This window comes from Canis lupus, chromosome 8 (assembly GCF_011100685.1).
Source record: "Canis lupus familiaris isolate Mischka breed German Shepherd chromosome 8, alternate assembly UU_Cfam_GSD_1.0, whole genome shotgun sequence".
Lineage (NCBI taxonomy): Eukaryota > Metazoa > Chordata > Mammalia > Carnivora > Canidae > Canis > Canis lupus.
Genome location: NC_049229.1, coordinates 13,171,762 through 13,196,726, shown reverse-complemented (window position 1 = coordinate 13,196,726; position 24,965 = coordinate 13,171,762). Strand labels below are relative to the sequence as shown.

General features: G+C 39.8%; 1 long non-coding RNA gene across 1 annotated transcript; it reads left to right on the top strand.

Annotated features, from left to right (window-relative positions):
* The first annotated feature begins 417 nt into the window (after positions 1 to 417).
* LOC119872834 lies at positions 418 to 24,105 on the top strand. Its single transcript, XR_005363129.1, has 3 exons — positions 418 to 623; positions 3,541 to 3,640; positions 23,686 to 24,105. It is a non-coding gene; the product is annotated as an uncharacterized LOC119872834 (long non-coding RNA).
* Positions 24,106 to 24,965: the final 860 nt, after the last annotated feature.

Sequence of the window (24,965 nt, the reverse complement as noted above, 5' to 3'; positions counted from 1 at the left end):
CAAAACCTGAAGAATTAGAGAAGAAAGATGATTTCCTGTGAATTTAAGGCCAAGACAAAATGTAGCTCGCTCACACCTGACTTGAACAGATGCACAGGCCAGCTATGAAGACATGAGTTTGCAGGGGAAGGACAGCCAGGGTGGGAGTGATAGAAATTACCTGAATTTTAGCTAAACAAGTTGCTTCTTGATTTTTCAATTGGCAGCTGCAATCGCACTTTGAGGATTGGCTCAGGGCACATTCTCATTCCTTGGCAAAACTCCCTTCCCCACCTTTTCCCCATCCTTGTGTACAAAGGAAATGCAAATACATGTAAATATTACCCTAAGCCACAGGCTTCTTGGAAGAGTAAGGCTGCTGCCCCTGCTGCTGTTTAAAAAAAAAAATCCTATAATGCAAGTGAAAGGACAGATTTTCTGAGCCACTGCTCCTGCACCAGGGTGAGGCCTCTGAAAGAAGAAATGGAGAAGCCATGGTTCTCTGAAGAGAGGGCCTGTATGGAGCGTGCCTGGAATGAGAGGAGCGGAGGGACAGCTCCTGCGCTCTCCCCAGCGGGGCCTGGCAAGCAGGCTGTGTCTGGCATCCTTGGATCTCCAGGGCCTGGCACAATGACTGACATACAGTAGGTGCCCGTAGATGTTTGTTGAACGAGTGATTGAATGAATGGGGAGTAAGCTGGAGTGGCTGGCTGGGAGCATCACCAGCGTACGGGGAGAATTGGGAAAGGGGTGGGTGGGGGTTAGGGGGTAGGGTAACTTTTCAGGGACAAGAGGTCCCGTGTTCTGGTTTGCTTCTACCTCAGGCCTTTTCCGTGGATGTCCAAGACTCCAGAACAAAATGTTCGACTTTGTCCTAATGCTGGTCAAACTACTCAGTGGCCCCATTCATTCATATGGTCTACTCATTTATGGTGATCGAGCAGCAATGGGGGCCCACTCAGGGGACCCCGGTCTCCTTTGGCCATTCCTGGTGAAGCAGGGATGTGAATGTTGGAGAAACTGAGCACGTTACTAATACCGAGCAGGGGCTTTGGCTCTCTGGAAACCCAGCTAGTGTGGAAATGGGCTTAGGCATTGGTTACTGGGTAATTGCGCCATTGATCTTTCTGGACAAGAGCAGGCAATGTGTGTGTGTGTGTGCTGTTTAAAAAAAAAACATATATATATGTGTGTATATATATATATATATGCTCTTTGTGTGCTTGTGTGGGTATGACTTTGCAAGCATGAGAATGGGTTGCATTAATGCCTTGCCCTTGATGTAACAAATTACTACAAACTGGATGGCTCGAAATAACAGAAATATATTCTCTCATGGTTCGGGAGGCCAGAAGTCTGAAATCAAGGTGTTAGCAAAACAGGTTTCTGCTGGAGGCTATGTGGTGGAGAATCTGTTCCATGCTTCTCTCCTACCTGCTGGTGGCTATCAATAATTCTTGGCATTCCTTGGCTTGTAGATGCATTGCTTCAATCTCTGCCTTTGTTGTCTTCACATGGTATTCCATGGTCTCTACAATTTTATTTCTGTCTCTTATAAGGATACTTGTCATAGGAGTTGGGGCTCACCCTAATCCCGGATGATCTTGTCTAAAGAACTTTACCTTAATTACATCTGCAAAGAACAAATAAAGTTATATTCTGAGGTTCTGGGTGGATATGTCTTTTTGGGGAACACCATTTAACCCAGTACAAACAAGATACAAATGTGTTTATTGCTGGATTACTCAGCTGGTGGATCACACATGTGTTTAAATAAGCAAATTTTGGGGTATTGAGAGCGAGAGATTGATTTTATTTTTGAAAGAATTTGATATTTCAAAAAAAATGAAGTCCTTGTGGAAAAAATGTGATTTAGGATTTTTTTAAATTCTTTTTTTTAAAAAAAGATTTATTTATTTGAAAAAGAGAGCATGAGCAAGCACAGACCAAGCAGGGGGGAGGGGCAGAGGGAGAGGGAGAAACAGACTCCCACTGAGCAGGGAGCCTCTATGTTGGCTTCATTCTAGGACCCCAAGATCATGACCTGAGCAGAAGTAGATGCTTAACTGACCGAGCCACCCATGTGCCCCGGATTGTTTTAAGTTCTAATTTCATATCAATATGGGAGAAAGAAATCATGCTTTCACTGCCTGGGGTCTCTAAAGGTGTTGATCAAGGCAGTTAATGAATTTTATGTAGGTCAATATGGTAAGAAGGTAGAATGTGAGAGTCTTTGTTGTTTTGTGCCTTGCAGCGATCGAGGTCACTGGTGACCTTAGCAAGAGCAACCACCATATTGTTAACATCAATGGGTTGGTGTTGAGGATTGAATGGAGGTGAAGAGATGGTTAGTGTGGATATCTTTTTGCAAGGAGCTTGATTGTGAAGTGAGAGAGAAGATTTAGTGGTCCCGGAGATGTGGTCTGTGACCTTAGAAGGTTAATTAATAATTTGCTATTTGTGCTTGCTACAATTAGCTTTAACTGCTGCCAGAACTTCTTAGGGGTAGTATCCACGATCATGTCTCTTCAATAGTGCAAACGGAGGTTGCTAGCCAGGCCCAAAGCTTCCCCCCAGGTGCCTTTGTGTCCTGGGTAGAGCAGCACCTCAGCACCCAATTCCACAGCTTGACAGAACCTCAGCACACCATGCCAGTGCCTGCCCTGTCCTTTGCCCAGCTGTATCCCCTGCCCATGTGTTCTTCTTCTGTTACCTGCTCATCTTTTTTTTTTTTTTAAAGATTTTATTTATTCATGAGAAACATAGAGAGAGAGGCAGAAACATAGGCAGAGGGAGAAGCAGCCTCCCTGCAAGGGAGCCCGATATGGGAGTCGATCCCAGGACCCCAGGATCATGACCTGAGCCAAAGGCAGACACTCAACCACTGAGCCACCCAGGCGCCCCTACCTGCTCATCCATTAAAGCTCAGCTGGCATATTCCCTGTTTGTTCTACCCTTCCCCCATGAAATTGCTCAGTCTTTAGAACTCCCATAGCACCCTTAAATTATGGACATAGCACTTATCACAGTAATATGGAATTCCTACATTTTCTGCCTCTTTCATTAAATCCTTGGGATCAGGATCCATGTCTTTCCTTTTTCCAGTCCTTAGCTCTTCACACAGTATTGGGTCTTTAGTATGAGGAGTTCAAAAAATATTTATTAAGTTAGTTTGCAATTATTACATTACCATTCAAACAATAAGTATGTGTGAAGGAGAACATTGTTGGATGTCCAGCAAAGGAATCCAGTTAGGAGAGAGAAAAAGAGGGGAATGGAGCCTCATTACCAGCATCCTTTACCCATTTCCAGTGCTACTTGAATCCAGGTTTTGTGCAGGTATCTGCATTCTTCCAAGCAGTCATGTGCCTTAGAGGAAACTCACCCTTCTCCAGCCTAATTGGGTGGATCTGATTGGACTGCAGGTAATCACATTGCTATTGCCAGAGGTTGATTGATGAATGGGCATTACACCCAGTTCTGGCCAATGAGACATGGATGACTTCTGAGAAATGTTTTCTTGTTCCTAAGAGAACAAAAGAGATGTCTCTTCTTTCACAGGATGTTGTCACGTCTGGAGGGGAGACCTGGAATTACTGAAACCATCTTGCCATCAGCCTGAGATGGAGCAGATGCATGAGGATGGCAGAGCAGAAAGATGGTAAGAGGGGCGGGGAAAAAAAAAAGAAAGAAAGATAGTAAGAGCCTGGATCAATAATCATATAGCTGGGCCACTGAAACTGCCTACCGAACCCTCTGCCCCTTAAGAATTACAGTTATTGCAATTAATGCCATTTCCCGATTGTTTAACGATGCTTGAATCTGTTTTTATGACTTGAAGCCAAAAGCATCCTAACTGAAACAACTTGCCATATAATAAACATTCATAAAATATAACTTGATTTTAAAGTGATGGCCTTAGAAACAAAAGAGCGTGTTCCCTGAGACCCCCCATGCACTAGGATTTGGAAAAGTAAAATATGGTATTCCCATGGTCTTCTCCCTATCGGCTTAAGATTATTTCATTTATTTGCCTATGCCACTCAGATGATAGAAGCAAAATTTCTTTTCCTAGGAGATTAAGAAAAAATTGGTCATGAGCTATCTGAGGGAAAATAAAGTTATAAGACACAGAGAAGAAACCTCGTTGCTTTGGGGAGATACATAAACAAAGCTTTAAAAATTGAAGTACAATTGATTTTGGTTAAGTTCTAAAATATTAAAATAGGGTACCGCTGGCTCATGAATAGAGAAATGAAACAGAATCAATATCCAGAAGTAGACCCCCAAACATATAGGGATTTAGCATATAATAAAGGTCTTATTTCAGATCAGTGGGGAAACAAGATGTTTTATCATTGGTGTTTGGACAACATGGTAAGCAGCTCTAACAATAAATACATAAATAAAGTTGGAGCCATACCTCATACTTTGCCAAAGATACTCCAAATGGGTCAAAGATTTTAAATATGCAAATATGAAGCCATAAAAATATGAAAAAATATGGACTTTTTCATGTAATTTATGACCAAAGAAAACTTTTTAGAATAAGACTCAAATTACAGCAGTTATAAAATAAAAGATTGAAAAATTTTACCATGTTTTAAAAAATATGCATGCAAAAACAACCATAAAAGGAGTCAAAAGTCAATGGACAAATTGGGAAATATATTTGCAATTCATTGCTACATAATCAATAAGAAAAAGACCAATAACGCAATATAAAAGTAAAGAATATTGTGTTAGGTGACATGGATTGGCAATTTGGCAGTATCTATCAAAATTACAAATATATATATAATCTTTGATTCAACAATTTTATTTATAGGAATTATTTATAATAATTCTGTTAGTAGCAATTCTATTAAATTACAGACATACTCCTAGATGTGGAAATCACTTATTGAACAATGTTATTCATTGCAACATTGCTTGTGGTATCAAAAAGTTGGAAATAATGGACGTGATCACTAATAGGAGAGTGGTTAGACAAATGATACTATGTTAATATAATGAATTACTACTCATCATGGAGAAAGATTGAGGAGCTTTTAGTGTACTGGTGTGGAGTGACTTCTGGTATATATTAAGTAAAAAAGAGTAAGGAATGGAACAGAATAGTGGGTTAGCTATCATTTGTATAAACAAAAGATGGTGAGAGGTGGGGTGCCTGGGTAGTGAATTGGTTAAGCATCAGACTTTTGGTTTCAGCTGGTGTCCTGACTTTGGGGTCATGGGGTCATGATCTTGGGGTCCTGTTGAGCTCCATGCTCAGCGGGGAGTCAGCTTGAGATGATCTCTCTCCTTCTGCCTCTCCCCGCTCAAATAAATAAATTAAAAAAAAAAAAAGATGATGAGAGATGCCTTGCACAAATTTACTTGTATGTTTCTGCAAGGAAAAGTAGGAAATCAGTGACACTGATGCCTCTGGAGTGGAACTGGAAGGCTGGAGCATGTGCAGGGGAGAGAGACTTCACTGTGTAAAATTGTATGCGTTTGACTTATGAACCATGTGAATGTATTAACTATTCCAATTCCAAAACAGATAAATTACAAGATATCTTGAAAGCAACGGGGAGAAATAGAAAAGCCCTCAATGCTTTAAAAATGAAAACTGAAAATGACGAACTGTAAATCAAATTCAATAAATGCAGGACACCTGATTCCAGCATGAGTAGGGCCCTGCATCTCCATCTTCTCTCTCTACCAACCACAGATAGGTTGGAGTTTGATTTGCCAGCCCTAAGCCCCCTCCCTACTGCTTCCCATTCCTCCTGCCCCAAGGTCAAGCTCTCTGCTGGGAATTCACCTCTGTGCTTCTGTCTTCTTTATACCCAGGTCACAGCACTAAGCTGAGGGCATCCTACTTTCCTCTGCTGGGCGCAAGTGATGGGTGCAATTGTCTGTCTGAAGGGTGGGAGAGGAGTTGAGACACTTAATTTTGGAAAATTAGACTAAGGCCGAAGAAAATGAATATAGGTCAAATTAGGAGGTTTTTACCTGTAGAGTGCTGTAACAGGGTAGGTGAGAAGAAATGATGATAAACCAAAGAAAGGGGAACCACCCACTTGCCACTTGGCTGAATTTTTCTCTTCCCAGAGTTCTGTAGTTGATGCCTTATTAACATCAGAGGGGATTTGATGACTTGTCATATTCAGTCCTGACTATTGAAATGAAAAGGATAGAAAATGAAAAGTATGGAAAATGTAAATCAATTGCATTCTTTAATTTTAGTCATCCCATTCCTGGAGCATATTGAATACTACTTTGGGTTCTTTCATTGTTCAGGTTATTAATAACAAAGAACCAAAGTATTTCACATTCCTAAAGAGTCTTTCATCTCAAAGGAGCCAATGTAATTCACTAATTCAGTTACCTGAACTACATTTGGTAATTATTTGAGGATCACTTCACCCAGGGGTGAATTTCAACGAGTTGTGTGACACAGCCAACAGTCACTTCATTCTCCAGTCAGTGCAAAAGAAAAATGAATAGCTAATGGGGATGTCCTCCTGAAGGATTTGCCCAGTGAAAACTTCAGGGAGATGGATGCTGAAAGAATGTAATTAACTGCCCGAAATTAGTCCTCCACTCTTACTCAAGGTTTCCTGACCTCTTTACTAAAGTCAGGGTGGAGAGGTGTCTTATCTGAGAATGGGGCTTTCTAGCAGCCAAGAGACCTGTGAACAGCAGTCACTCCATTGTTATGTCTTTTTGAATGACTATAAATGGTATTGTGTTTTTAATTTGTGTCCACATATTCACTGTAAGAATATAGAGATGCAATTAATTTTTCTATTGTTACAATTGATTTTTGTATGTCGATCTTGTATCTGTGATCTAGTTGAACTTACTAGTTTGAGGAATGTTTTCTTTTTTTAAAGATTCCTTGGAATTTCTATGTAGACCGTGATGATCTGCAAATAGGAGCATTTTTAGTTCTTACTTTCTTATCTGTATGCCTCTATTTTCTTTTCTTGCCTTATTGAGCTGGCTAGATCACAAGAATAGCAGTGATGAGAGCAGACAACTTTGTAGACATCTTTACCTTATTCCTGGTCTTAGGGGAAAAGTGTTCAGTCTTTTACAGTTTGTTAGCTATAGGTTTTTTGTTGATGTTCTTTATCAAATTGAGGAAGTTTCTTGCTATTCCTAGTTTTTTGAGAGTTTTTACAATCATGAATAGGTGTAGAATTTTTATCAACTGATAAAAATTGATACATCAATTGATACAGTCACATCAATTGATACAGTCACAAGATTTTTCCTCTTTATGAATATGGGTGACTACATGGATGATTTCTGAACTTTGAACCAGACTTGCACTCTGTGAATAGCAGTTATTTCAATATTACCTATTTTAAAGTTTATTTACAATGAATGGTGCCTCAGTTATTTGATCCTATAATGGAGGTGGCTGTGGAGGGGGAGAAGAGGTTCAGTTGCTGGAGCTTTTCCAGCAAAGGGCATGTGGCTTGATCCACTTTACTGAATCCATTAAGATTTCTTTCTCTCTTCCATCTACTCTGCTATTACCCAGAAGTCGAGAAACTGCTGCCAGTAAGCCACCTGCCCATTACCCTTGAGGCTGGTCATTAGAGAGTGTAACATGGAGTTTGGCTACTGTGAAAGCTTGTGTATGTGGGAGCATGCTCACCAGTCTGCTGTCTCAGAAAGAATGATCTCCACTTCCCTTCTGTATAGCAGATAGCACATGAGTACATTTTATTTTATTTTATTAAAAAGATTTATTTATTTATTCATGATAGAGAGAGAGAGAGGGGGAGAGAGAGAGAGAGATACAGGCAGAGGGAGAAGCAGGCTCCATGCCGGGAGCCCGATGTGGGACTCCATCCTGGGACTCCAGGATCGCATCCTGGGCCAAAGGCAGGCGCTAAACCGCCGAGCCACCCAGGGATCCCCACATGAGTACATTTTAATGGCAGAAGATAAATTATATCTAAAACCCTAGCAGAAAAAGAGTAGGAAGGCATGGCTTTAATTCTTCCAACCCCTGTGATCCAGTAGGGAGCATTGAAAAGAGGCAGAAATAGATGCAGAGGGCCAAGAAACAAAATTTAGCACTCCCATCTGCCTCACTGAATCTGATAGGAAACAGACCTTCCATCTACTCTTCTTAGTTACTTTGCAATTTCTTTCTCTTAAATTTTAATGTCATCTTTCCTCTTTTATTTCCATCATCATCATTCAAAAACCTACTTAGAAGGATGTATTTGCAAAGGTGGAGTTGAGGTAGAAAAGAAAGAGGTAAGATGCAATGCAAAACGATATCTACTATTTTAATGATCTATTTGAATGAGGTGTGTTTGAGAAGATGAGAAAGAAAGAAAGGCAAACAGAGCTTAACTATTTCCAGAAGAGTCTAGATTGTAGCAGCTGGAGTGGTCTACATATGTAGCCTGGAGATAGTGTGCAGAGTGAGCAAGAGTCAATTAAGGGCAGGATTCATGAGGCTGGGGGCTCAGTGATGGGACATGACCTTTGCTGAAAGGAATAGATGGGCAATGATCATGTTCAGAGAAACAGAGCCAAGGACTTGAGTAGGACAAGCTGCAGTTTGATTGGCAAGTCAAAGTGGAAATCAAGGTAATTTGGAAGGAGAATTTGGAGTCAGGGGCTGGGATTGTTCCAGGGACTCTGGTGGAGCAGGTACGAGTCCTCAGCCCTCAGCTGGTGGCATTGTGTGAAGAGTGTTCTATAACCAATGAGCTTTGTGTGTATCACTTTTGAGGATCTGATGTGATTTCTGTGGATGGACGAGGGGTTCAGCCAGACAGGTGCTGATTTCCAAGATCCCAAGATCTTTATAGTTTAGTTCTTTCCCCAGAGCCCAGGTAAGATGTTCTGCTAATAGCATGATTAGTAGTCAAAATTGTGTGAAAGACCCAGGGCTGCCTCCCTTCCTCTTTCTCTTCCCAAAAATCTCAGTTGGGAACTGTTGCCCATATGGAAGACTACTGAACCTTTGGATAAAGATGTGCACTAAGACCGATGGGTTAGAGAGGTCAGGACTATGAGAGGTAACAAGAGCCAGTGAGTGACAAAATGCCTTCCTTATGGACACAGCTCCCTAGATTCCTCCAGTCTCTATGTAATACCTCAGAGCCCAGCTATGCACAGCTTTCTGGCTTGTTAGTTATTCTTCAGAGGATCTGAGTGCACCTTGAAGGTATCGGGGCTGACTAATTTTATTCCTGCATGGATCAGGCATTTTGTACTGCTTGGTGGCCGTAGACTGTTTCCTTAGGTGATCTACAAGTGGGAGATATTGGTCTCAAGAAGCATTAAACTGGCATCATCAGATCCATTGGCGATGTTAGGAGAATATAATCTCAGGAGCAATGGTATGCCCCAAATGTCCTTCTCACGTACAAAGGACCAAACGTTTTTCCATGCCAGTGATTTTCAAATTCTTTTGGCATTTAGATTCTTTTTTACCCCTCCAAATGAAATCTTACTTGGAAACTCAATATAAAAATCAAATCGAAGAGGTACTGTTCTGATTGAATATTGAGCATTCTGATACCCATGTATTTACCCCCATATTCCTTTGGACTACCTGCAAAAATTTTCTAGGGCTTCAGTAAATAGATTGTTAAAATCACTATATTATGAGTTCTTTAAAGCTGGTTAGGACCCCTACTCAACTTCAGAGAAGAAACTGAGGCATGAAGGGGCTAAAGCTTACTTTGCCAAGATCATGCTGTGTGTTTGTATCAGTCAGGAATTGTACCTGGTCGATCTGAAAATTGATTTAAGCAACATAGAACTTTATTTTCCTCTCACCTAATAAGTTGTCCAGAAGTAGGCAATATAAGGCTGATGTGGTGGTGCCTTGAGAGCTTGAGAGATCCAAGGTCCTTGCAGCTTGCTATTCCATAATCCCTAGGGTAAATCTTCATCCCATGTTTGTAGTATGACTTCTAGAGCTCCAGCCACTTGATCCAGCATCTCGAAGATATAAAAAGTGGAACAGAAGGGGCCCTGCCATCTGAGTCAGGCCCTTTAAAGAGGGCTTTCTAGAAGGCCTCAATGCCTTTTACTTACATCTCACGTAAGTCATAAAATTAAACTAGGCATTCTGCTGGGCCTAGCAATATGGGAGCTCTGACAGTGAGGAAGGAGAGAATTGTTACTGGGTAGGTAACTAATGGTTCTCCACAAATATGACATCCTTACCCTCTAAGTGAGCACGTGTCTTGGATTTGGGATTAGTTCCAATTGCAGATAACCTGCCTGTTCTCTTAAACCCACAAAGTCAATATTTTCAGCACCTCAGTCTGTTTTTCCTCTTCAGAAAAGGCTCAAATATCCTTTGTCAGATTCATTGGTCCTGAATTTTATTTTAGAAAATGAAATGTTCATAAAATAACTTAATTTGTTATTTGTTCAAATTACTTGATGGGTCATTTTTTTTTTTTTTTTTTAATATTGTTCATGTTGTGGATTCTCTTCAAGTGGCAGGTAGAAAGGTATCAATAGGTAATACATGGGGTTGGTGATCAAAAGTGGGATCCAGATTATTCTTCGGGACACATTAATCCCCATCCTTTGACCTTTTACCACATGAAGGTCTTTACTGATTTCTCACTGAAGTTTTATCGTTCCCTACACGTTTTCCTGTCCACCTAATCACAGGTGATAGGGCACTATTGGCACATGCTGAGCCGCCACTGTCTGTGATGTGGTATGGAGGACAAATGTTGGACATAGACTAAAAAAATCTGGACTCAGCTCTGTGCCTTCCCAGGGGCCTCGCTGTGACCCTGAGACAAGCCTCTTCAGGCCTTCAGTAAAATCGGCGACGGCGGCGGGGTGGGGGGTTGACTAGATGAGCTCTGTAGACACCTGTCAAGTCAAACATTCTGATTGTATCTCCTGCTTTCATTCCGCTTCCCTCGTCCTCACCTGGATTGGAATGTGACCTACAAATGCTGCCAGGCACTGTGTGAGGGCTCTTGCAAGTCACCTGTCCCCTTTCTGCCACCAGAAAGAAATGTGATAAAAACCAGCCTGTTTTCTAGTTTCCCCAAAGATTTGTTTTCCAGACTCTAGAAAGAGGTTTTCTTAGTGTAGGTCTTTAACTAAAATGCCTCCAGTTGTAATTTAATGCCTTTTTGCTTTTGCCCTGTTGTTTGTATGATTCTTGTCTGGTTATTCATAGGAAAACTTCAGACAAAATCAAAATTGCAATAGGATGAAGAACATTTTCCACAGGAAGATATAGGATCCAGATTTCTCACTGTCTATTCATGAGTTCACTTTTTAGTTCATTCAATCAACTGATCAAGAAACCTGAGTGCCTATGTGCAAGTCACGCTTGGAAAATGTGGGCTTCCACCCTGACCTGGTCTATACTGTAGATAAAAATGCCATTGTGTGTCAGGTCCTGTCCCATGTGTGTTACATTCTTAGTTAATCTTTACAACAGCCGTATATATAGGGATTTATCATGGAATTTTATTGCTTTTGTCTGCTCCCTCTTTAGACTAGAGGGGCACACAATACTCCTTCCCTAATAATTTATTTACCTAATTTGGGGGCACCTATTATGTGCGAGGCATTAGGGTTATGACCAAATAAGACAGAAAGGGTTTACCTGACAGGCCTGCCAATCTGTTAATCATAGTGCTCTGACTACTCCAAGCTTGGCCCATCACAAAACTTTGCGTCTTTTTTGATAGTGATTGGGCTGAGGCTTAGGAGAAAGACCCAAGCAGAACCAATTAGAGTTTTTATATGCCATGTGATCTGATTCTGGTTGTTGGAAAAGACAAAGTTTCTTTTTATTCGTTTGAGCCCTAGATTCAGTGTATATGGTAGCTAATCCACTATTATGCTTTCCAGTTTCATAAAGCAATAAAATCTTTTTGCCTGAATCATGGGTTCTAACCGTATAAAACCTCCATTTTTTTCATATTGGATATCAATAATTTCATTTAGTTTAACCTAATGATTTGACTTTCTGCTGCCTGCAATTGAAAGAATCCTAACAAATATGGTAGGATTGTTAGTAGAGTAGGAAAAATGAAGCTAGGGGTATTTATTTACTCCAGGTCATTTGGCTATTAGGCATAGCAAGAACTAAAACCCAGGTAACTTCAAAGCCTATTTTCCTGATTACTCTGGTACCAACCATAAAGTCAGACAAAAACTGAAGAGAAGAGACTTGTACTTAAGGAATGGTCCATAGGCAGTTGCCTACCAGCAAACTCTTCACTACTGGTCCAGGAGGTGGTAGGAAGTAATGAACCGGAATGTAAACAAAATATATCTCTAAGCACACTCTTTCAAGGTCAGCTGACATGTTTGTTTGTTTCTTTTGTTTGTTTGTTTGTTTTAAATAGCAAGACTTTCTTGATAAAGTAAGCAGTATGTTGATTTAGATTCTGATGCATGCTCTTTGTCTCCTCTTGGGCTGGCATCAAACTGTGGACAGGTACTTGGAGGAGCACTGGTAAGGGACTGTTGGGTTTGCTGCCCAGCTGACAACCATCCTCCTGTCTCTAGAGACTTTCACAGAAGCTGGGTCTTTATCATGTGACCTTTTCCCCCTCTTCTGTTGGTCACAACTGATTTGTTCAGGTCTTTTGTTTGAGTCAAGCTAGATGAACCAGATTTTCCTAAGAATATGGAATCTTAAAAACAGCAACAAAGGAACTGGGAGATGTGAGTTGCTGAGCTACAAAAATAGAATAAGCTCAGAAACTCTTGTTTTCATATCTCTGGAGCTGGTGTGATTCTTGACTTCTGAGGAGTGGCTGTTCAATCTTACATCTTCTAAGGTTATGAATATCCTTTTGAATAAATTCCCTTTTGTCTTAAGCTAGCCAGAGTTGGTTTCAAGAGAACTTTAATACCATTGAAAAATATAGGAAAGACTCACCTGTTCCTGACTCCGTCCCTGACTTTCTTTCTCTCTTTCTTTCTTTCTTTCTTTCTTTCTTTCTTTCTTTCTTTCTTTCTTTCTTTCTTTCTTTTCTTTCTTTCTTTCTTTTTCTTCTTTCTTTCTTTCTCCTTCCTTCCTTCCTTCCTTCCTTCCTTCCTTCCTTCCTTCCTTCCTTCGAAACACTGAGACAGAGGCAAAGACATAGGCAGAGGGAGAAGTAGGCTCCCTGCAGGAAGCCCAATGTGGGACCCGATCCCATGACCCCGGGATCATGACCTGAATGGCAGGCAGACACTCATACACTGAGCCACCCAGGTGCTCCCTGATGCAAAATTCTATTTATCATTACAATTATTAGGTAGCCTGTATGACACTGTCCTCCATAACTCTAGGTCTCAGTAATAGTTGGAAATGTTGCTACCTAAGCTGGGGACCCCACTATAAAATGGAAACAAAGATATACATAATCAATTACCCCTGGTGACTAAAGTAACTCTGATAAATACTAAACATCTTAATTAAGGCAGATAAATAATAACCTTTGTCTGTTTAACTATAGATAAATAGGACCCAAATGAATGAATTAACTCATTGCTAACTTTAGGAACACTACTACTCTGAGATGGAGCACTCACATCTACCCATCTAGCTGGCTTTCAAAGAATGACCATGTGCTCTGGGAAGACAGACATTATGTCCACCAGCTAAATGCAAATGACAGTTTTTTGAATTCATATTTGGCTTTTGGAAAACAACAACAACAACAACAGTGGAAACACAACCTGAATCCTCTTGTTACTTGGCTATATCTTTTTAGATGCAATATTTGATTTAAAAAATATTTGGCTGCCTCCTGAGATCATCTCACTATTTGAAGTTGCCAGTCCAGACAGAAGCAAGTCTCCTCCAACTTGGTGAAGGAAGCAGTGAAAGTGGAGGTTTGAAGATCCTTAGCAGCTAGAAGGAGCTGTATGGAGTGAGAGCGGGAGGAGAAAGAAAGCATGCACACTGTGTCTGCTGCTCTTACTTCAGTGGCGGAAAAACAGTGCTGGAAGGTGCTGGGAGAGGCTTCAAAGCTTGAAGCTTTCATCGTTTATTTCTGAATCCAGACAATCGTCTCCTCTGTGCTTACCTAAAATCTCTGTGATCTTGGTTCTGAATAGGTTAATCTATTTTTAAAGGGTATCCAAATGCTATTAGGATAATTCTTGCATTCCTTTGCTCTTTCTATTTAAAAATTAAAGTACTTATAGTAATAGATACCTCTGCCAGTATAGCCAAGAGGATCACCTACAAATGCTCTCTGAATAGAAAAAAGAACTTGAACCTGAGATTCAAATATCTATGCTTATAATTCTCTACATATAAAACCTCTTCTTAGTCTCTGTTTAAATTCTAATGATTTAGGGCCAGAGTTCTTTTTTTCTTAATTGTATTGCTAGGCATATATTAGGCATAATCCATAAGATTTTCAACATGATATCATACATCCAGCATTTTTTATTGTACTAAATTTCAGGGCTAATTTAAGTTTAAACTCTTTATTTTAGAAAATCAGTAACAGCAACTAATTAGCACATCTCATTCTGGATGTATTTGCCAACCAATTTCAGAGACTCATTTGCCTGTTAAGAGATTTTATTGAACACCAGCACCACAGACTCTCCTTTTTTTCTAGTAAACAGCTCATGCTTATTATCTTATTACAGGAATGCCACTGGTTAAATCAGGCTCTGAATATAAATAGCCATATTACTGCCATCAGGCATCAATGTTTATTTAGTGGCTGTGAGTCATGCATACCTCTTTGATCGGGTTTGGAATGAGCCGTTGCAGTTTTTGTTCAAAAAGGTTATTTGCAAAGGCTACAGAAGTATCAGTTAGATTAAACATGAAATTAATCAGTGTGGAATTTTATCAGCCATTTCTGCCACCAAACACCAGGTGTCAAGAGCACGTGCAAATGAGGGCTGAATGTAATGAAACTGGGGGACAGTTTAGTAGGGAGGTCAGAAAAGATTCCAAGAGGTCTACCATGCTCAGGGAGGAAAGGTGGAGGGAGGGAGGGATGGAAGGAAGAAGAGGGGATGGGGAAGGAAGGAAAGAAGGAAAAGAGAGAGAAGGAGGAGGGAAGGAAGGAAGGAAGAAAGGAAGGAAGGAAGGAAGGAAGGAAGGAAGGAAGGAAGGAAGGAAGGAAGGAAGGAAGGAATAAAGAAATATTGACAGCCTACTGAATCATCTGGAACTTATTGGCAGTTTCACCTTATGTATCTCATGGCACAGGATATGGAAAGGGAGTCAAGTGACCTGGGTTAGCCTGAGCTCTGCCCTGTTCTACCCAGGGATCTTCGGGAAACTGTTCAATGCAGTACATGCATTACGAAGGATACACATAGAATATATGATAAACTTGTACAAAAGCGTATTTTCTACCTCAACATTTTTTGAGACTGAAGGAACCAGATAGCAAGAGACCTGAGATAGCTGTCATAGGGTTTTAGTTGATGAAACCGTGTTGGTGGAGGAGAGGAGGCCCCTTGACTGAGGGCTTATTTAAGCTGGGTCCGTTCATTCCTTCAGCATTTAGTGGGTGCTCAGCCTGTCAAGCACATGTGCTGAGGAAAGCCTGTGAATCATTATAGCGTACCATGTATAGTGCTGTGATGATTGCCACTATAAATTTCTGGTGACCTCGCTCTCAAGGAGTCGTCATCACTGCTCACCAGAATGCAGCATTTCCATCTGGCCACTCTCCCTGCAGCTACCTTACTGCTTATTTCTGGTGTTCTCTACTGTCTTCCAGCTTCCGACTTTCCCTGAGTTTGTCTTCCTCTCGGCAGATGATCCAACCTTCCATACAGTGAAAATGAATTCACTCACATCCACACTCATCCTCTCTTTCTCCCTTATTCTCATCATAAGGAATGTCTTCCTCTTCTAGGAGGCAATCCTACCTGTTGTCTGGATCCTATCTCTTCCCAGAGTCCTTTTTCTATTTAGAATATTCCATTCTTCCCTCTGAACTGGCTCTTTCCCATCAGTGTATAAAAATGCTTAGTGTTTTCTAATTTAAAAAAAGTCCTCCTTTGAGAGCACCTCTTCCTTTCTCATTACAGATAGCTTCTTGAAAGGATTGTCCACCTAGAACTCTCACTCCCTCAGGTTCTACTTTATCTTAGGTCAGGTTGTCTGAGAAACATTGACCCAGAGAGATTTGCATGCAGGTGGTATATGAGGGCAGGTGCTCTAGAAATCACCTTGAGTGTGGGATAAAGGAATCAGGATTGGCAATGGAGATACAACAGTGGCATCATCCAAATCTAGGGAACTCTAGAAAGGCATGGCCTTTCAGAGATGATCTGAACTGAGGCAAAGGGGACAGGCCTTTGTAACCCCACATCAACGTGTCATTGGATGCACACGGCAGGTATATACACTTGGGCAAGGCAGCTTTCTTTGATAAAAGATAATTCTTGGAGAAGGATCTGGCCATGGGCCACCAGCAGGCAACAGTCCTGGCAGCTGGGAGAAAGAGTGCTTCATTCCTTTAGGGGATTTCTGGGTGGCATAGCCTAGTGCATACTGCTTACCCAGCCTTCTATAACCTGGCTTTCTCTTGAGCTCCAGACTCCACCTACATTCAGTTGTCTATTGGCCATTTTCATCTGGACATTTCACAAAAGCCAATGAAACATACTCATATTTAACTCATTACTTTTACTCACTCGTGCCTTAGGGTTCTTTATCTTGGTAAATGGAAGATAGAAGATAACTTGTGAGAGTTATCCTTTCTCTCCTTTGTGGATTACTTCAAAGTCTGTTTGTTCTTTGTTCTTTGGAGCCCTTCTGAGGAGGCTTGCGTGCCAAATACACATGCGTATTAAGAAACCTGCTGTTTCTTTTTGCATTCTGTCATGAAACAGGAGTCAGGGTGGCAATGCAGCATACTGTGTTATAGCACAGCTGTCCTCATTCACTTCACTTTGCTTCATTCTCACTTACTTGGGCTTGCATATCTACCAAATATATTGTTATGACCTTCACTCTGGTCTCAGGCCTTGCTTTTTGAGGATCCATGGAAAGATACCACCTATCCCTAACATCCTGCTTCCCAATAAGTCATACCGATTCCAACTTCTAAATAACTCTTCAGTCTGTTCTTTTGTCAACATCTCCATTGCCACCACCCTTCGTCAGGCACCATCACTTCCTCTTGGGTCATCACCTCAGCCTCCTAACTGGTCTCCAGGCTTGCTCCCCTACAAGCAATTCCCCAAACTCTAGCCTGACACACAGTAAGAACTTGTTATTAGTTGCCAGAGTGAATGAATACATAAATAGGTGTATCACAGGGGATTACATATTATAACTGAGTGTGCCCGAGTTGGGGAGGGGAGGGCCAAGGGAGCAGAGAGAGAGAATCTTAAGCAGTCTATACACCCAGCATAGAGCCTGATGTGGAGTTCAATCCCATGACCTTGAGATCATGACCTGAGCTGAAATCAAGAATCGGATGCTTAGCCAACTGAGCCACCCAGGCGCCCCTTTCCTAGAATTTTTTAACATTTGACACTTGATCTTCCCCTTTGGGAAGAATCACACAGGAGTGGACCATCTGGTGACCTCATAGACAGAGGCCAAAGGCTTCAAGAGGGAGATTAGAATTCTTTTTTAAAAAATATTTTATTTAAATTCAATTTGCCAGCATATATTAAACACCCAGTGCTCATCCCATCAAGTGCCCTCCTTAGTGCCTGTCACCCAGGCACCCCATCCCCCGACCTGCCTCCCCTTCTGCAACCTTTTGTTTGTTTCCCAGAGTTAGGAGTCTCTCATGGTTTGTCTTCCTCTGTAATTTTTTCCTGCTCAGTTTCCCTCCTTTCCTTTAGAGTCTCTTTCACTATTTCTTTTATTCCACATATGACTGAAACCATATATGATAATTGCCTTTCTCCAGTTGACTTATTCAGTCAGCATAATACCCTCCAGTTCCATCCACATCAAAGTAAATAGTAGGTATTCATCCTTTCTTTTTTTAAAAAAAATTTTTTTTTTATTTTTTATTTATTTATGACAGTCACAGAGAGAGAAAGGGAGAGAGGCAGAGACACAGGCAGAGGGAGAGGCAGGCTCCATGCACCGGGAGCCTGACGTGGGATTCGATCCCGGGTCTCCAGGATCGCGCCCTGGGCCAAAGGCAGGCGCCAAACCGATGCGCCACCCAGGGATCCCGTATTCATCCTTTCTGATGTTTTTTTTCTTTTTAAATTATAGTTGAAGTTTCCTCTCTCCCTCTCTCCCTTCCTCCCTCTCTTCCTCTCTCTTTCCTTTCTCTTTTTCTTGTTTCTTTGTTGTTCTTTTTTCTTCTTCCCTAGATGGGGGTAACCCACACAACACTTTTATTCTTCTCTGCTATTCTTCTACTTCTAAGCTTTCAGGGGTTTTTAGGTTAAGTGAGTAGTGGTAGATGTGGAGTGCTTAGAGCTGTGCTAGGTACCTATTAGGGACAAAATAGAGTTTCCTAGGAAGCAAAATAAAGTAGAGATCTAAGTGGTCATCGACCTAAAATTGGCACTGTCCAGGTGAGTTACTTAGTTTCTGTGCAATATGTTTTTTGTGTATATAAAATGTGATTTGAACCTTGAGATTGTAGAATTAATATTCAATTTAGAAAAGTTAAAATGTAAAAATAAAATGAGTTTTCCTTAAGCTTTTAAGTTCAAATTATAATTTTTATTTTAAAAATAAAAATAATCATAATCAAAATAAAAAATAACCCAGAGAGATATTTACCTATAATTTGATTGAGTAGCTGAACTGAACAAATTTCCCCATCTGTCCTTTTTACATCTCAATTTTAAAATTCCCTTGAACATCTTAAACTGCATTTATGAAGTGAGTGTATCTGATTATTTAAAGCCCTTCTACTGCCCAACCTGCCCGCCAAAGTCTTCCCAGCTCTAATAAAGCTAATTAAGTTAATGAATGTGGTCCATCTCAAGCTAATCATATGTATTCCAGTTTTGCTTACAAACTTTGCATAATTCTCTTTGTCTTTTAACTGAAAATCTAAGTCTAAAATAAATTGCTCAGTTATACATTTCAAATTAGAATCAAAGGCCAAATCTATCAAATTCCCTAAAATCTCTTAGACACTTCAAATACTTCAAATATAAAATGTACACAGATCATTCCTAAATGCATGAATGAACTATTAGTAGCGTGGTTTGGTTTATTTCATTCTCTCTCTATTTAATTCTAAACATTCCAGAGTCGACAGGTAGCTTTTACCATCTCAAGCAAGTTGGTGTTGCTTTTGGCCAAGAGTTTTGGCTGGGATACGGTTGTAAGGTCTGAATGCCTGTCTGGGCACTGAAGTTGATGCTGAGCACCTTTTTAATAGCCACAGTGATAACAAGGGAGTCCTTGTCTGTGCCCTGCACACGGGGCTGTTTTCACAGCTGACCTTCTGGTTACCAGTTAGACCGTTATCCAAATCTTTCTTCTGATTTGGGCCTGCAGTGCTGGCTAATTTACCTGTTGATAGATATTAATTAATCTATTTGCCACTGATTAACTTGAAAATTTAAAAAATTTTACCTTTCATGTTTGAGTATTGGTTGTAATCCTAAAGATATTTATACTATCAGGTACACTCTTGTCATTTGTGGGAAAGGAAAAGGGAACAAAAAAGATAAACTGAAATAATGTAGCATAATTTAGGGGCTATACATGTGTCATTATGTATGTATATATTATTTTACTTAATCTTTTTTCACAGTTGTATGATGTAGGCACAGTTATGTCCATTTGACAGAAGAGGACACTGAGGCTCAGAAAATTAAGTAGCTATTAAGTCACAAAGCAGGGGTACAAGTCTAGTTCTGATTCATAACTTGTGGTCTGTGCTCTGTGGGGAACTCTGAGTAAGCTTCCTGAGATTTTTAGCTAGAAAACAAGTTTGGCCACACATGCAGAAGGTTCTTGGGGCTGTATTTTTTAAAAGTTATTTTTCCTGCTATCTTTTTTTTTATAATAAAACAGTCATGAATAGTTTGGGGTCATAGCTATGAGTTGAACATTTGACACTCGCTTTTCCCTTCTGGGAGGGACACACATTAATGGACCAACTGTTGACCTCATAGACAGAGGCCAGAGGACTTTGAGATAGGAGACTAGAATTCCTTTTTTTTTTTTTTTTTTTTTGAATTGAAGTACAATTGAAGCTTGCTTGCTTGCTTGCTTGTTTGCTTGCTTGCTTCTCTTCCCTTCCCTCTACTTCCCTTCCCTACCCTTTGCCCATTTCCCTTGCCTTCCTTCTTTTCATTTGGAACTAATTTTAAGCTTACAGAATAGTTGTATGAGTAGATTAAAAAAACCCTCCTTATTCCTTTCCTCAAATTCACCAGTTGTTGATATTTTATCATTCTCTGAACTCTTTAGAGTGTGTTGCACACATCATGCTTCTTTACTCCTGAATACTTCAGTGTATATTTCCTAAGAATAATGATATTTGTTTACACAACTGCAGTTCCAATATCAGATCAGGAAATTTTGAAATTGACATAATACTCTCATCTAACCTGCAGAGCTTATCAAATTTCACAGTTATGTCCCTTTTAGCAATTTTGCTTTTCTGGCCCATAAACCAATACAGGATTAAGTATTATATTTACTTATATAGCTTTTTAGTTTGCATAGTCTGGAATGATTCCTCAGCTTTCTCTGCCTTTTATGTCATTGACTTTTTTTTTTTTTTTTTTTTTTTTTTTAATGAGGAGAACAGGCCATATATTTTTGAGAATAGTTCTCAATATAGGTTTGTCTAATGTTCCTTCATGGTTAGATTTAGGTCATGCCTTTTTGGCAGGAATCCTACCTAAGTGATACTGTGTCCTTCTCAGTGTGTTCTGTGAGGAAGCACTCTGTGTCAGTTTGGTCCATTATTGATGATGTTAACTTTGATTACTTGGTTAGGGTGCCACATTTCTCTCCTGCAAATTTACTACTTTCACCTTTGTAATTAATAATTTGTAGTGAGATGTTTTGAGGCTTCATAAATAAACTGTTTCTCGTCAAATTTTATACTAGTTTTACCATTCATTAATGAGCCTTATCTGAATCTATTATTATAATAGCTGCAAAATGTTGATTTTATTTTTAAAAATATTTTATTTATTTATTCATGAGAGACACACAGAGAGAGGCAGAGACACAGGCAGAAGGAGAAGCAGGCTCCATGCAGGGAGCCCGATGTGGGACTCGATCCCGGAACCCCGGGATCAAGACCTGAGCCGAAGGCAGACGCTCAACTGCTGAGACACCCAGGCATCCCAAAATGTTGATTTTCTAACTCCATCATTTTTTCTACATTTATTAGTTGGCATGCTGTGCTAAGGGAGACTTACTGGTATCATTAGTTCTAAGTATGGACTAACAAGTTCTTTTTTTGTTCAATGATTATTGTTTGTTACTATAATTATTAATTTTGATGCTCAAACTTTCCCAGATTTGACCAGTGGATGCACCTTTTAACCTGGTTCTTGTGTTCTTTTGACATGTCTCACCATTTGTTGAGCACTTATTTAGTTTCTGACAAAAGATAGTGGAGACTGACTCATCTTGTACTTTCTCTGCCTGAGCCCTGGAATCACTTGTTTCTCTAGGGAGCCCTGGTTCCTTCGAGTGGGGAATGGTATCTAGAAACCCAGATTTGGATGCTACTGGAGTGTCACAGCTTTTAGGCCCTACGAGCAGGCAGACCTAAGAAACAGATGCACACAGCTATTTCTATGTCCAATAAACATATTAAAAACTATAAATTCATACTGTACCCAAACATTCACAGATACACAAATAATCATGTTTATTTCTATATTTACATATGCATAAAAACTAGAAATCCATACCATATCCAATTTCAATCTAACAATGCAGGACTCTTTAAAGCCTACCCCCTCCATTTTGTATGTCTTCTCCAAAAGTGAGTAACCTGATTCCCCACATCCTCAAAATATTTATTCATTTGCTCCATCCTACAACACACAGAAAATAATTTCAGAATCATGCATCCCTACCAGTGAGAAAAATGTACATACTAAAGCGGAATTCAGTATTAGTAGCTGTTTTAGATTTTAGATCAAGGTTATATAAGCAAAGCACTATGTTCAAAAGTAATTTGGCTTAATTTACTTTTCTTCAGTGTGCTTAGGTTATTTATTTGAAATAGAGTAAGACTCTTTGGTTTCTTTTTGTATCCAATTTTAGATCTTTCATCCACCTCCATTCTTGTTGGTTTAATTTTATGTTTTTGAGTAAATAGAACAGTAACATACTTGCAAAAGCAAAAATGATACCTAAAAAGGATATTCCAAGAATGTGTAGTGTTTCTTTATCCCTTTATACCCTGTTTTTATCCTCTGGTTAATCAAATTCATTAGTTTCTCATTTATTCTTGCTGTGTTTCTTTTTGCAAAAATATGTAGATGAATATACATATTCTTATTTCACCATTATTTTCTTGCACAAAAGGTAACATGCCATCTATACTCTTTGTACTTCACTTTTTTTAAACCTAAATCTATATTCTGTAAATCACTCCATATCATTTCTTAGAAATCTCCCTTATTCTGTTTAATAGCTATACAGTATTCCATTGAATGGATGTGCTACACCTTATTCAATTATTTTTGCTGTTACGTCTATTATTATAGTAAAGGTATAGTTTCAGGGTAAAGTCATAAAAGGGGGGTTGCTGGGTCAAAAGGTAAACATACACGTAATTTAGTTAGATATTGCTGAATTCCCACACTCACGAGCGTGTGCCATTTTGCATTTCCACTAGTAATATAGGAGAGTAACTATTTCCTCTATGTCTTTCCAGCAGAATGTTTTGTCAAGGCTTTTAAGTTTTGACAACCTGATAAGAACAAAAAGTTTTTGCAGCATTGTTTTAATTTGTATTTCTCTTATTATTTTGAAATTGAACAATTTCTAAATGTTTAGAATGGTTTGTTTTTATGTCTTTTGGGTACATGGTTCACATCTTTAGCTATGTGATTTTTAGTCATTTATTCTTCAGTTTCTCAGGGTTCTGTGTATATTGGGGGCATTAGGTTGATAGCCCTAATATAGAAAGATCTCTACCTCTATCATTGTTCCTATCTCTATCTTTATTTATATCTAATTTATTCATTGTTTATTTGCTTATTTACTTAACTAGGCTCCATGTCCAGTGTGGAGCCCAGTGTAGGACTTGAACTCATGATCCTGAGATCAAGACCTGAGCTGAGATCAAGAGTTGGTCACTTAGCCAACTGAGCTACCCAAGTGCCCCAATTTCTATCTACTTTTTTAAAAGACATAATTCTTGGGGCACCTGGCTGGCTCAGTTGGTAGAGCAGATGACTCTTAATCTTGGGGTTGTAGGCTTGAGTCCCACATTGGATGTAAGGATTACTTAAACATAAAATCCTTAGAAAATAAAATAAAGGACATAATTCTCTCTTTTTCATAGCTTTGTGACACATTTTCATAGTAACATTGTTTTAGAGGCTCTTAATGACAAATGTCTTTGCTTAGATAACTATCAGTGAACAGAGGCCCTGGAAAGATGATAGAAGATCATTTGCCTTCAACCAGCAGTTACAGGACAACGCCTTTTGGAAAGGAGGAATGATGTGAGACCAAGGCATATTACCGGAACACAGACTAGAAACCCCTTCAGAGATGGGACAGTGATCTGTAGAGGAGACTGAGTGTTCTGCAGCAATTTGTCTCTTTGTCTGAATCCTCAGGTTGTCACAGGTCTTATCTTAGGGAAGCACTAGAAGAAGCGAGGCTGCAAGATTCTGGGCCCATGTCAGCAGCGGGGATCCCTGTGCATGCATCAGGTAAGAGATGTTTATGTCATAGAACCAAAGAATTTGAGGCCTGTAGGAGAATTACAGATAACCTAGACTCAGAAACAATCTAATCCTATTTCAGAGGCAGGAATCAGGCCCCGAGAGGTAAGCAGCTTGCCCAAAGTCACAAACTGAGCTATTGTCAGTGCTATGTAATGTGACTTCTAATAGGTCTTTTCAAAGGTAATCCATGTTGAAGCATCTACATTTAGATGATTTTTATATTTTAACGGTGTCATCTTGTTCAGTCGCACACTTAATTCTAGCAACTGCCATGTCGGAACTTTTCCGAAATTCCTTTATTGAAGGAGAGCCGAAAATTTGCTTTGGCTGGTCTGTGTATTCATTCATTCTTTCATTTTAATAATACTGACACATTTTTCTGATTTCTATTTTAGCCTCGGGTCTGACACATACTCTTCTATCAGCACAGGTTTTTTGTTTCATTTTTTAAACTAGATCTCCGTGTAAATAATTAGGTTGGTTTTCTTTAGTTACATTCTTGTCTTAAGGATACACCCTAATTAACTTAATTGGACTCCTGTGTTTCCTTAGTCTCTTGTACAACCCATTTCTATCTAGATTAATCTAATCCATTATGTTAGTGGTTCCCAAACCGATAATCACTGAGGGCTCTCGTTAGACATACATATTCAAACCCACTACGACCTCCCGAACCAGACTCTCCATGTGACTGGAAATATGAAATTTTAACAATTTAAGAAGGATGCAAATTTTGGAAAATGATGATTCTGTGTTAGTTTTGGGAGTTTAACTCTCAGCTGGCAGCTTTACCCCAAATCCTCTTACATGTGGATTATCTCTAGGCTCTGAGGGTAGTGCCAATAAAACTTTGTGGACTATGGCAGAATCATTGGAATAAATATACAGCTTCCTAACACAGGCAATTCATCAACACATAGGGGGCTACTTTGAGAGGGAGAGAGCTCCTCAGAATGATGAGGTACGTGTATGTCAAGTCACAGTACTTTACAGTGACAGCCATTTTTCAGGAAATGCAAGAGGTAATGGGTAGTCAGTTCTTCATCCATTACAGAATTGGATGACAAAGGCAGTCATTCCTTCAGTCATCAAGATCTGTTGACCAGAGCACTTGATCAAGCACCAGAGCTGATTCACTGACACCAACAAAACTGGTGCTTTTGTGAACA